The sequence below is a fragment of the Orcinus orca genome, chromosome 13 (genome assembly GCF_937001465.1).
Source record: "Orcinus orca chromosome 13, mOrcOrc1.1, whole genome shotgun sequence".
Lineage (NCBI taxonomy): Eukaryota > Metazoa > Chordata > Mammalia > Artiodactyla > Delphinidae > Orcinus > Orcinus orca.
This window is the reverse complement of record NC_064571.1, coordinates 71,903,968-71,917,793: the sequence shown is the minus strand read 5'-3', so window position 1 is coordinate 71,917,793 and position 13,826 is coordinate 71,903,968. Positions and strand designations below refer to the sequence as shown.

The window sequence follows — 13,826 nt, the reverse complement described above, 5'->3', positions numbered from 1 at the left end:
GAAGGGTGAGCACATAAATAAGAGAAACAAAAGCAAAAGTACTCACCCTCAAATAAGTCTGTAAATCAAAACTTCAAAACACATAAAGAGGGCTTCCCTGGTGGCGCAGTGGTTGAGAGTCCGCCTGCCGATGTAGGGGTCACGGGTTCGTGCTCCGGTCTGGGAAGATCCCACATGCCGCAGAGCGGCTAGGCCCGTGAGCCATGGCCGCTGAGCCTGTGCGTCCGGAGCCTGTGCTCCGCAACGGGAGAGGCCACAACAGTGAGAGGCCCGCGTACCGCAAAAAAAAAAATATATATATATATATATAAAGAAGTATAATGCTAAGAAAGACAGCCAACAAAAGCAACAATTAGAATATAAATTCATACCAGATGCGGTTTAATTTTACAGAACAGTCTGACAAAGATTTTTTTTTAAGTACATTTAGGGTGCTAGGATATACAATTTTAAAATTATTGGGAATGCAAAATTGGACAGGCAGTTTCTTACAAAGCTAAAGATACCTTTACCATACGATCCAGCAATCACGCTCCTAGGTATTTACCCAAGAAAGCTGAAAACTTATGTCCACACAAAAACCTGCACATGAATATTTATAGAAGCTTACTCATAACTGCCAAAAACTAGAAGTAACCAAGATGTCCTTCAATAGATGAATGGATAAACAAACTGTGGCACTTTCATATGATGAAATATTATTCGGCAATAAAAAGAAATGAGCTATCAAGCCAAGAAAAGACAGAGGAAATGTAAAGGCATAATGTTAAGTGAAAGAGACCAGTCTGAAAGCCTAGAATACTGCATGATCCAAGCCATATGACACTCTGGAAAAGGCAAAACTATAGACACAAGGCTTCCCTGGTGGCACAGTGGTTAAGAACCTGCCTGCCAATGCAGGGGACACGGGTTTGAGCCCTGGCCGGGAAGATCCCACATGCCGCGGAGCAACTAAGCCCATGCGCCACAACTACTGAGCCAGCGCTCTAGAGCCCGCGAGCCACAACTAGTGAGCCCATGTGCCACAACTACTGAAGTCCACGCGCCTAGAGCCCATGCTCCGCAACAAGAGAAGCCACCGCAATGAGAAGCCCGCGCACCACAACCAAGTGTAGCCCCCGCTTGCCGCAACTAGAGAAAAGCCCGCGCGCAGCAACAAAGACCCAATGCAGCCAAAAATAAAATAAATAAATTTATTTTAAAAAACCAAAAACTATAGACACAGTAAAATGATCAGTTGTTATCAGCTCAGCAGGAGGGAGGGGGGAATGAATGGGTGGAATACAGGGGATTTTAGAGCAATGAAATTATTCTGCATGATACTGCAATGACATTACATGAAATGTCATGTGATAACATTTTGCATTTGTCAAAACCCATAGAACTGTACAACACAAAGAGCAGAAGCCTAATATAAACCATGAACTTAAGTTAATAATAATGTATCAATATTTATTCATCAGTTGTAACAAATGTACCACACTAATGCAAGATGTTAATAACGGGAAAGTGCCCCTGAAGAAGAGGGGGTTTATAGGAACTCTCTGTACTATCCACCCATTTTGGTCATATGCAGTTATGCACATAATTTTTTTAATATCATGGACAGTTCCACTTCTGGGTGTATACACAAAAGAATTGAAAGCAGGGATTTGAACAGATATTTGCACAGCCATGTTCATAGCGGCATTATTCACAATAGCCAAAAGACAGAAGCAACCCAAGTGTCCATTGATGGATGAATGAATAAGCAAACATAATGTATGCATACAACAGAATAGTATTCAGCCTTAAAAAATAAGGAAATCCTGGGAATTCCCTGGAGGTCCAGTGGTTAGGACTTGGCGTTTTCAATGCCGAGCGCCTGGGTTCAATCCCTAGTCAGGGAACTAAGATTCCACAAGCCTCGAGGCGGGGTCAAAAAAAAAAAAAAAAAAAGGAAATCCTGACACATGTTACAATATAGATGAACTCTGAAGACATTATGCTAAATGAAATAAGCCAGACACAAAAGGACAAATACTGTATGATTCCACTTATAGAAGGTGCCGAGAGTAGTCAACTTCACAGAGACAGAAAGCAGAATGGTGGTTGCCAGGGGCTGGAGGGAGAAAAGAATGCGGAATCAGTGTTTAATGGATACAGAGTTTCAGTTGAGAAAGATAAAATGTTCTGGAAATGGACAGTGATGTTTATACAACAATGTAAATGTACTTAATGCCACAGAACTGTACAATTAAAAATGGTTAAAATAGTAAATTTTATGTTGTGTATATTTTGCCACAATAAAAAAAAATGAGGGAAAGTGCTGAAAAACTGGTTTTCCAAATTAAAAATATATATATATCACTTCATTACACCATATAGAAATTCCACACAGAAAGCAAAACTTCTTTTTTAATTTTAGAAGAAAATACAGATATATAGAATTCACACCCTGGGGTAGAGAAAATTTACTTAAACCAGACACAGAAACAAATTTTGTTAATTTAGTGTAAAATTTTCCATAAATATAACATTAAAATGTAAAACTTGTATACAACTAAAGACATTGTTAACAAAAGGAAAAGGCAAGCCTCAGACTGGCAGGATGCTTTGGCAACACATAAATCCAGCAATGAATTAGTATCCAAAGTAACCTAACTGCCCCACAGTTAGTGGAGGATACATAAACAGTGATTTAAGTCTACAACTGAACACTACTCAGCTTTTAAAAATAAATGAACCAGATCCACAAGTGGCAACATGGTTAAACCTCCATCAATTAATTTAAAGCATGCACCCCTTTGACCCAGCAATTCTACTTTTCATTCACTGCAGCAATGGTGAAATGGCAAACAGCTTTAATGGACATTAATGAGGAGAGGATTAAATAAACTACAGTACAATATATACTATGTATGGTATTGTGTAGTAGTCAAGAAGAACCAGGTAGATCTTTATGTTCCATCATGGAAAGATCTCAGACATTCTGTTAGGAAGAAGTTGCAGACCAATGTCTACAGTATCATGTCATTAATGTGGGCATCGGAGGAAACCCTACTTCTTCCCGTATTATCTATATATAGATGAAAATGCATAGAGAAAGGTCTGGAAGGATCACAACAAACTGATAACTGCCGTTTTGGTGGAGAAGGGAGTGGGTCAAGGAGCCTTGTATTCTGTCTGTAATGTTTGAGCATTTAATAAGACAGTGTGCATTCATGAGCCATTTGCAGAGCTGCAGTACACAGCCCCAGACTGCACAATACAACTCCAGGAGCTGCCATTCACAGGCACTCCGATGTGAATGGCATCCCCTAAAATTGGGCAGTATACTTCCTGCACTAGATGCCACAGCCCTGATACTTGTATAACTAGAAATAAATAAAATGAGAGGTGATGAGAGTATTTACTGCAAACCAGCATGAGGGAGTTTCTACCGTGATGTAAATTTCTATATCTTGATTGAGATAGTGGTTACAAAGTATAGACAGTCCCCAACTTACAGTGGTTTGACTTTAGATGGTGCGAAAGCAATACACATTCAGTAGAAACTGTACTTCAAATCTGAATTTTGATCCTTTCCCTGGCTAGCAATATGCAGTATGATACTCTCCCGTGATGCTGGGCAGCGGCAATGAGCCACAGCTCCTGGTCAGCCGCAAGAGTAAACAACCCAGATACTTACAACCATTCTGTTTTTCACTTTCAGTACGGTATTCAATAAATTACATGAGACATTCAACAGTTTATTATGAAATAGGCATTGTGTTAGATGGTTTTGCCCAACTGTAGGCTAATGTAAGTGTTCTGAGCATATTTAAGGTAGGCTAGCCTAAGCTATGATGTTCGGTAGATTGGGTGTATTAAATGCATTTTCAACTTACCATACTTTCAACTTACAGTGGGTTTATCAGACAAAACTCCACTAGACCAGCTCTGCACAGGACATCTGTGCAGACACCAGTAAAGCTGATTTCAAAATAAATGTAAATTAAATATATAAATAAATAAAATACAGTATCACTGAGAAAACCTAGAACAAGGCATCCAAAATTACAGGACCTAGGCATCCCAAAATAAGAACTAGTAGACACCTGCTGGTTGCACTCTTAAGTACACAGTCATAAAACTAAAGAGAAATTAACTTAGTTCTTCAAGGCTTACTACACAATGCCAAATTTGAATTAATATTTTATTTTTATATAAGGAAACCTAGGTCCTGAGAGATTTATACTAAAGATATAAAACAAGTGGTAACTTGGCATTCTATTGGTTTTAAATCTGATTTCCTAACTAAGTAGAAATTTTGTCTCTCACACATAGTGGACACTCAAAAGCCTTGCCAACACTACCTTGACTACACAATCCCCTTCAAAAGTAATTCCACTTATGTACGATAAAAATTCTCACAGAACTCATAAAAGGTCAAGTTTTAATTTGGCAGGCAAAGTAACCCAACAGGCACTGCAACCCAGGCAACTGAAACAGCAGCCTGGAGCTCGAGAGTCCAGAAATCCAACCAAGGCAGAAAAAAGGCAGAATCCCAGCCCTTACAGAAGAGCAGAGGTACATCCTCTTATGACAGATCTAAGATCCAAGAACCAAGATAAAAATGAAAAAGTGTTTTCTAGACAAAAGTACTCTCCTTCCTCAAGTGATAGAAACAGGCCAGAATGGGATGATTTGAAGCAAAGGCCCAAGGAGTAAGCTCCTGGCAGCCAACATGCAATAAAGATGTGAAAGTGGCAGCATGACCACAAGATATGACAACTCCATCACCTTAGCCATCACTTTAAATGCCCAGACCTAAGAACCTGGGTTACCTCACACGGCAAAAAAAAAAAAAAAAAAAAAGAGAGAACCGGAGGAACAAGGGAAGTCCATTCAGCCATCCCTAACACCAGACTTATCAATAGTGCTCTGTGTAAAATAGAGCAAAACCTTGCTTGGTTCATTCATTCAGGCAATAATACGTAGGTATTTAGTGCCTGCTGTGGGTCAGGCACCGTTCTTGTCACTGAGGATTTAGCAGTTAATAGTCATGGAGCTTCATTCTACCCGGGAAGAAAGGTAACTTCATTTCTCTTTCCAATTTCCGCTTCCCTTCTCTCTCTTTAAATGTTACGCAGAAGTTCCTTCAAAACTCTCCCAAGTACCTCCCACAAGCTTCTTTGACCCTCCTGCTTTAATCCTCAAAGCAAGCAATTTTATGGCTCCAATTTCCCAATACTGGGGAAAAGAGACCTAAAGTGGATGAGACAAAATTCAATGTTGCTTTGTACTTCATACGCATACCTTTACAACCGAATTGCCAGCACTTAAAGAGCAAATGATGGTTGTGTTTTACACAATTTTGTGGCCCCAGTGCTGACCACGGCTCTCTCCCCAAGTTACCTAACCAATAAACGTTTGCTGAGGCTGCTGGAAGGTCTCCCTAATCCCAAGGCCTGGCACAGGAATTTAACAGCAAGCATTCGTTAGCTGCATCCTTCCTCCTCTCAGGACACTTTCCTTTAACGGGTGACCTCGGTGCACAGGTTCACTGATAGGTGCCTCGGGAAATAGTGTTTTGAGGTGATGTGAAATAAATTCCTTTCCCTCTGCCAGGGCCTGCCTGCCTCACCTGCCCTCTGCCAGGACCTGCCTCCTTCGCCCCCTTAAACACCTAAGGCAGAGCCTCCTCCCTGCGAGCCGGGCACGGGCAGCATCAGCCCTACGCCCGCACCCCGGCTCGGCGCCCTACGACCAAAGCGCGCTCGGGACCCCGGAGCCCCCTCCGCGGCCCGGGGCTCAGAGCCCGGCGGCGGCGGCCCGGAGCTCCGCTCCATCCCCCGCGCTCGCCCCTCCAGGTCCGGGCGCGCGGCGCCGTCTCCCCTCACAGCGCGCGCTGTGCAGCGGCCCCGGCTCCCCGCGCGCCGTCTCCGCCGCTCCCGGCCCTGCACCCCCGCAGGCTCCCGAGGTAAGGGCGCTGCGCGGGCTCCTTCCCGCTTCTCGCGGGCGCGAGGCTCTGGCACCGCGCTCCTCTCCCGCAGCCTGCGGCTGCCGCCACAAACCCCCGCAGTACTCACTTCCCGGCCGGAGCTGGGGGCGTCAAAAAGGTCTCCGGCGGCCGCAGCCTCCTCCGCCTCCTCCGGCCCGGCCTCCGAGGCTGAGGCGCTGGCGGCGCCCGCTCAGGCCCCGGAGCCGCCCCCGCGGCGAACGTTCTCAGGAACCCGGCTCGCGCCGCTTCCCCGCCCGGCACGCGCAGCGAGCCCGCCCCCGGTGCGAGGGCGCGAGGGCGCGGGGTCGCGAGGGCGCAGGGCGGGGGCCGGGCACGCGCCGCCTGCGCGAGCGCGCGGCTGGGGGCGGAGCTTCCGCCGCGCCGAGGAGGGGGCGGGCCCGCGGGCAGAGTTCCCCTCGAGGCCCGCCCCCTGCGGCCGGGTTCCGGGCGGGCGGAGTAAACTTGCCCCCTGCGGGCTTTTCCCGTGAGCCAGCTGTGGGCGGCGGAGTTGCGTTCCAACTCCACAGGTATGTGCCCCGCCGGCTGGATGCTCGGCCCGACGTGACTACAAGGTAAAGAATGCAAAGAACCACCCCCATGAATCATTCATCCGCACCTCGAGCGCGAGACCCTGCCCTGAGTGATCTTTCCGTGTTAATTCAGCTCAGCAACCGTTAACTGAGCACCGACTCCGTGCCTAGCGCTGTAGCACTGTACCAGGTGCTGTGTGGGTACACCGTCAAGGTCCCTGGTCTCCAGGAGCGCGTAACTTAGTGGAAAAGCGGCCGTGTAAACAAGCAGGTCTGGTGATCCGTGCAAAGCCAAGCCACGGTGAGATGCTGTGGGAGGGCAGAGGAGGAAGAGATTACTTCCGCTTGGAGAATGCAGAGGGATTCCTGGAAGAGGTGGCATTTGTATTCAGCCTGCAAGGAAGAAAAAGAGAGAAATCCTAGGAGAAAAAAAGGGAGGGCATCAAAAGCTAGGTAAACAGCTTGGGCAAAGGAACAGAGAGTGACCAAGGTTTACCATCTCAGCATCAGCTTGTTTGTTTTAATATCCGTTTTGCTAGAATCCTTTCCAAACTATGTGAAACAGGAGATGATGCCAAATGAGGAACAGCAAAGCTTTTTTTTAACGGCTCAAAGGATCATTTTCTCAACTTTATTTAAGGCTCACGACAGCAGTGTCCTTTAAGGACTTTTGATACGTTAGTGAAGGATGTAAATCCCTAAGCTAAGAGAGCCCAGGCCCCTGTGCTTTGAGTCTGGTTTTTCACTGCTTTTTGGCACCTTATGGCAAGGCAGATCGTACCACCTTCTGCTGCTGTCTGTCTGCCTGCCTGTCTTTAGGACATCCTCTTCCTCCTCCTCTTATCTTCCTATTTTTAAGCCCCTGTGGTGAAGGAAATGCTGGTAACCAACTTTGTTAAGTGAGAGTAAACAGGTTACTCCAAAACACTGGCATCACCTATCACTTATGAATTTTGCGACTATTTTGCATGCTTAGAAGACTTTTTCACTTGTATGCAGGGTCTTAACTATGTTTTGAATATGTTAAGATACTCAGAATACACGTAAAAGACACGTTGTTTATTCACTTACTATTCATTGAGCACCAACTGTGTGGGAGGCATTGAAAGGGTAAAACACTGATCCTGCCCTCTGGAGAAAAGAGGTGTAAATGATGTAAAACAATATGTAAATATGGTTCGTTCTGTTTGCTCTACTGACTGAAACCAAAGTAATTTCAATATGTGGACTAGCCATTCTGGGAATTAACCACTTTAAATATATTCATGTTAGCATCTCTCCATCTCGGTTCTGTTTTTCATCACCTCACACATCCTCAGAAAACCTCTTTCAAACATATTGCAGTCATCACTCTCTCTCCCAAAGTTACCAACTTCTTTTACCTACTTGTCCTTTTCCTTCACCATCTATTCATGTTCAAGCTTTTCCTGTCCTAAAGGAAAAGGAGGAAACCTCTGTCATTCTAGATCATGCTCCAGTTACTATTCCCTCCCTGTCTTTTAAGACAAAAGTCTTAAAATAGTTTACACTCATCTCTGCCAACTCAGCCCCCTCTCACTCCCCGACCCATAGCTGTGTAGCTTCTGTCCCCCCACATCGCTGCACTGCTCTCAGTCAGTAAGCGCTGGCTTCATCCTAAATGCCCCAGGCCGTTTCTGAGTCCTCTATTACTAGAGCTCTTGGTGGCATTTGACGACACAGAGCTCTCTACTCTTTTTGACACCCCCTTGGCCTTCACAACGGGACTCCTCTCCTAACCCCTCTGACCACTCCTCCGTCTACAAGGTTCTGTTCTCAGCTTTCATCGCACCCTGTACATTCTACCTGAGCCGTTGCATCCACCCTGTCTTCATCTGCCACATATATCGGCAACTCCCAAGTACATTATCTAGCTCAGACCACTCATCTGAGTTCCATGTACACACAAGCCTACTAGACTTCTCCACCTGGATGTCCTAGAGACCCCTCAAGTTCTACTTGTCTAAAACTGTTGGACCCTTGGTTGCCCAGGACCTGGGAGTCATCCTTCATCCTTTACCCACGCCCACCCCCGCCACACCCAACAATCCCATTGATTCTCCTCAAACATAAGTCTACACTCTGTCCCTCTTAGCTCCTCTTACCTAGGCTAATGCAATACCCTTTTATCTTGTCTCCCTCCTGTAGTCTTGTTCCTTCTGATCCATATTCCACAGCACATGTCAGAATTGTTTTTTTTTAATTTGCCGCTTGTGGTGTCACTGCTGGCACACAAGACCTTCCATCTATCTAGCCCTTGTCCACTCCATCTCTTGTCTCTTCCTACACATCCCGCATCCAAACTCCTGAAATGTTCCTACTTTCCCTTGCCTCCATACCTTTGTGCTTGTTTCTCTCTCTCTTTGGACTGTCATTTGAATACAAGCAAAGAAGGTCCAACATATATGTAGCCAAAGTTCCACATATGATGAAATTATAATCTAAGAAACTTTCTTGAAAGAAGGAAATATAAACCTACAAAATGAAAGGACTCACATGTACTTGGGGAAATGACCACAGAATGATCAATTTTGAGAGATAGTCTCTTAAAACTATTAGATAGGGTCTTCCCCGGCAGTCCAGTGGTTAAGACTCCGTGCTTCCAATGCAGGGGGCGCAGGTTCAATCCCTGATCAGGGAACTAAGATCCCACATGCCATGTGGTATGGCCAAAATTTTTAAAAATAAAAAAATAGGACTTCGCTGGTGGCACAGTGGTTAAGAATCCCCCTGCCAATGCAGGGGACACGGGTTCCAGCCCTGGTCTGGGAAGATCCCACATGCCGCGGAGCAACTAAGCCCGTGTGCCACAACTACTGAGCCTATGCTCAAGAGCCTGCGAGCTACAACTACTGAGCCCACGGCCGCAACTACTGAAGCCCGCGCACCTAGAGCCCGTGCTCCACAACAAGAGAAGCCACCGCAATGAGAAGGCCCCGCACTGCAACGAAGAGTAGCCCCCACTCGCCGCAACTAGAGAAAGCCTGCGCACAGCAACAAAGACCCAGAGCAGCCAAAAATAAATAAATAAATTTTTAAAAATAAAATAAAGGGGCTTCCCTGGTGGCGCAGTGGTTGAGAGTCCGCCTGCCGATGCAGGGGACGCGGGTTCGTGCCCCGGTCCGGGAGGATCCCACATGCCGCGGAGCGGCTGGGCCCGTGAGCTGTGGCCACTGAGCCTGCGCGTCCGGAGCCTGTGCTCCGCAACGGGAGAGGCCACAGCAGTGAGAGGCCCGCGTACCACAAAACAAAAATAAAATAAATAAATTAAATTAAATTAAAACTATTAGCCAAAAAATAAAATAAATAAATTAAATTAAAACTATTAGCCAAAAAATAACAATGATAATCTTCAAGGCTTCCATATAAAAAGTTCAAGTTATTTAAAAGTGTAAGAAAATTAGGCTACAGTACATTAAAGATGACTGTATTTTCTGTATCACTTCTTTTGATCCAGGCTGGCCTAAGCAAATTGCTTGACCGATAGAATATGTGATGTTATGAGACTTCCAGGCTTGGTCATAAGAAGTCTTGAAGAGTCCACCTGGGTCTTTGGGAACACTTGCCCTTGAAGCCCCGAGCCACTCTGTAAAATATCTAACTCCCTGTGGAGAGGTTCTGAGACTACGTGGAGAGGGAGAGGGGTCTACCTGATCCTAGCTGATATGAGAGAAGTCATCATGAATTCTCTGTATCAGTCCAGCCATCAGCTGAATACCACAGAGTGGTTCCAGTTGAAGCCACGTAGAACAGAAGAATCACCCAGCCAAATCGTACCCAAATTCCTGGCCCCAAATGTTGTGAAATTACAATCAAAATGGTTCTTTGTGCCGTTCCTTTTAGGCTAGTCTGTTATGGAGTCTGGTAACCAAAATATTTGGCATCAGACTTCTTAAGAGCAAAGCAAGGCTATAGTGATGCAGCATTTTCAGCATTTTCTAAAAACTCAAGGAAAGAGAATACACGCTAAGGATTTTATATCCATCCATCCATGCTGTTTTTCAAGCACCAAAAGCTATCGGAAATGGGCTTCCCTGGTGGCGCAGTGGTTGGGAGTCTGCTTGCCGATGCAGAGAACACGGTTTCGTGCCCCGGTCCGGGAAGATCCCACATGCCGCGGAGCAACTAAGCCCGTGAGCCACAGCTACTGAGCCTGCGCTCTAGAGCCTGTGAGCCACAACTACTGAGCCTGCGTGCTGCAACTACTGAAGCCTGTGCGCCTAGAACCCGTGCTCCGCAATAAGAGAAGCCACCGCAATGAGAAGCCCGCGCACCGCAACGAAGAGTAACCCCCCCACCCCGCTCGCCGCAACGTGCTGCAACGAAGACCCAATGCAGCCATAAATAAATAAATAATTTTTAAAAATAGATAAGCAACAAAGCATATCTATAAAAAAAAAGAAGAAAAAGACACAATGAGATACTACTTCACCTCCACTAAGATGGCTGTAATCAAAATCAGACAATAACAAGTTTTGGTAAGGATGTGGAGAAACTGGAACTTTGATGCATTGCTGATAGGAATGTTAACGGTGCAATTGCCCTGGAAAACAGCTTGGCATTTCCTCAAAATGTTAAACATAAAGTTGTCATATGACCCAGCACTTCTACTTCTAGGTATATACCCAAGAGACTTGAATAGATATGCCCATACAAAAACCTATACACACATGTACATCGGGTCTTACTCCTCCTAACAGCCAAAAAGCGAAAGCAACCCCCAAATCCATCAACTGATACATGGATGAACAAAATATGGTAAATCCATTCATACGGTGGCATATTACTCAGCCGAAAAAAAGAATGGAGTACATGCTATGACATGGATGAACCTTGAAAACATTATGCCCAGTGAAAGAAGCCAATCACAGAAGACCACATATTACACAACTGTATATATGTGAAGTGTCCAGAATAGGCAAGATCGTAGAGACAGACAGTAGATTAGTGGTTGCCAGAGGCTGGAGGGGTTGAGGGATTGGGAGAGGACTGATACTGTGTATAGGGTTACTTTTTTTTTAAGTGTATCGATTGATTGATTGATTGATTGATTGTGGCCGCGATGCACAGCATGTGGTTCCCTGACCAGGGATCGAACCCGCATGCCCTGCATTGGAAGCACGGAGTCTTAACCACTGGATCGCCAGGGCAGTCCCTGGGGTTACTTTCTGAAGTGATGAAAATGTTCTAAAGTTGATTGTGGTGACAGTTACACAACTCCGTGAACATACTAAAACCCACTGAACTGTACACTTTAAATAGATGGATTGAAAGTGAATTCTGTCTCAATAAATCTGGTTCTTTGAAAAAAGAGAGCTATAAAAGAATCTTGAAAGACACAAAAGTATACTTGAACAAGACATTCCATGGTTTTGGTTAAAATATCTCAACATAGTCAAGATGACAGTTCCCCTTATGTTAACTTATAAATTTAATATGCTCCTGCAAAAAATATAAACAAGTTTTTATGTAGCTAGACAAATTGATACCAGAGTTCATATGGAAAACTAAACACTCAAGAATAGCTAGTAACACACTGAAAATTAAGAGTTATGAGAGGTGACTAGTCCCAGCAAATACTAAAACATACTGCAGAGTGAAAACAGTGTGGTTCTGACACATGACGAGGCGGACCAGTGTAACCGAATGAAAGGTACAGAAATCAATCCAACTACGTATAAAAATCCAGTATATGGTAAGTAGTCAAATGGCTGCGGCAAAGAAGGACTTTCTAAAAAATGGTGTTGGGACAACTAGACAGACCTACACAGCCTCACTCTGCTGGTGAGGTTACAGGGAGACGTATTACTAGAGGGAAGGAAAAATAGTACAACCCCTATCAAGAGGTATTTGGCAATATCTACTGAAACATTTGTACATTTACCTTTCAACCCAGCATTCCCACTTCTGGGAATTTACTCTAAAGATGATATCTCCAAAAATAATAGGTACCCTTACATATGTAAGCTTCTTCATTGTACCATTAATTGTATTTGCAGAACATTGGAAACTACCTAAATGCCCAAACACAGAAGACTGGTGGAGTACAATCAATCGGGAAGCACAATTGCACAGAATCAACTGGGAAGCAATGAAGGATATCTTTATGAACCAATATGAAGTAATTGCCAGGGTAAATCATTAAGTTATAAAAGCAAAGTACAAAAGCGAATGTAGTGTATGTTACCTTTTGTGTAATAAAGATAAGAAATAAGAAAATGTAATGGATTTGCTTATTTTAGTAAAAACAATCACAAGAACAGTAAACCAGAAAACAATGATATTGCTTGCCTGTAAGGAACTGGGTAAGGGAAGGGGTTGGAAAGGATAGGGGAGGGAGGAACAATTCTGAGTGTATCTTTTTGTGTAGTTTTGGCATTTGGAAGCATGCTAATGTTACATACATTCAAATAATAAAATTAAATCGACAAGCATAGGGAGGGACTTCCCTGGCGTTCCAGTGGTTAAGACTCCGTGCTTCCAGTGCAGGGGGCGTGGGTTCTATCCCTGATTGGGGAACTAAGATCCCACATACCCTGCAGCAGCATAGGGAAAAATTAAAATCTGTAACTAAATGCAAATAGAAACAAATGAACCCAATTGTATGTCAAGTGGATGACATACCACAAAAGAAGTGGGAGAAAGAAGTAAACCAAAGAATTTCGAACATAGTACTTAGATATAACTTTAGTCTAATGCAAACAATAAACTGGGGAAAAAAGAATCAATACCAGGAAAAGAAAAAAACACAAGGGATAGTAAATATATTTTAATATCAATTATTAATATTAATGTTAATATTAATTGATAATATTGATTACCTTTATTGCTAATATTTACAAATTAAATTAGCAAAATATTTGAAATTTAATATCCAGTGTTAAAGACTTTTTTGAAGAAATGTAAATTTTACCTTTCTGGAAGGTGATTTGGAAATACATATCAAAATCTTTTAAGGGCTTCCCTGGTGGCGCAGTGGTTGAGAGTCCGCCTGTCGATGCAGGGGACACGGGTTCGTGCCCCGGTCTGGGAGGATCCCACGTGGTCTGGGAGGATCCCACATGCCGCGGAGCGGCCGGCCCCGTGAGCCATGGCCGCTGAGCCTGTGCGTCCGGAGCCTGTGCTCCGCAACCGGAGAGGCCACAGCAGTGAGGCCCGCGTACCGAAAAAAAAAAAATCTTTTAAAATATTGACATCCTTTGACCCAGAAATCCAAATTCTTGCAACTTATGTTATGAAAACATTCAGTGATGTGTAATTACATTTATGCATTAGGATATCTTACCAGAGTTAATTCTAAAAACAAAAATTGG

The 13,826-nt window shown here is 44.3% G+C and overlaps 1 protein-coding gene across 24 annotated transcripts in view; it reads right to left on the bottom strand.

Moving 5' to 3' along the window:
- The window catches only part of DTNB (dystrobrevin beta), a 608,309-nt gene that overhangs the window by 235,215 nt on the left and 359,268 nt on the right, over window positions 1-13,826 (bottom strand). For 9 of the 24 annotated variants that reach the window (XR_007470748.1, XM_012532445.3, XM_033425068.2 and 6 more), the window contains exon 1: window positions 6,054-6,323. The exons of 2 other annotated variants lie outside the window; for them this stretch is intronic. The gene's annotated coding sequence lies outside the window, so the exon portion shown is untranslated. Of the gene's footprint in view, window positions 1-6,053; window positions 6,327-13,826 lie in introns of those variants that run through there. 13 more of the 24 variants (XM_033425073.2, XM_033425076.2, XM_033425075.2 and 10 more) reach the window with 4 other exon arrangements.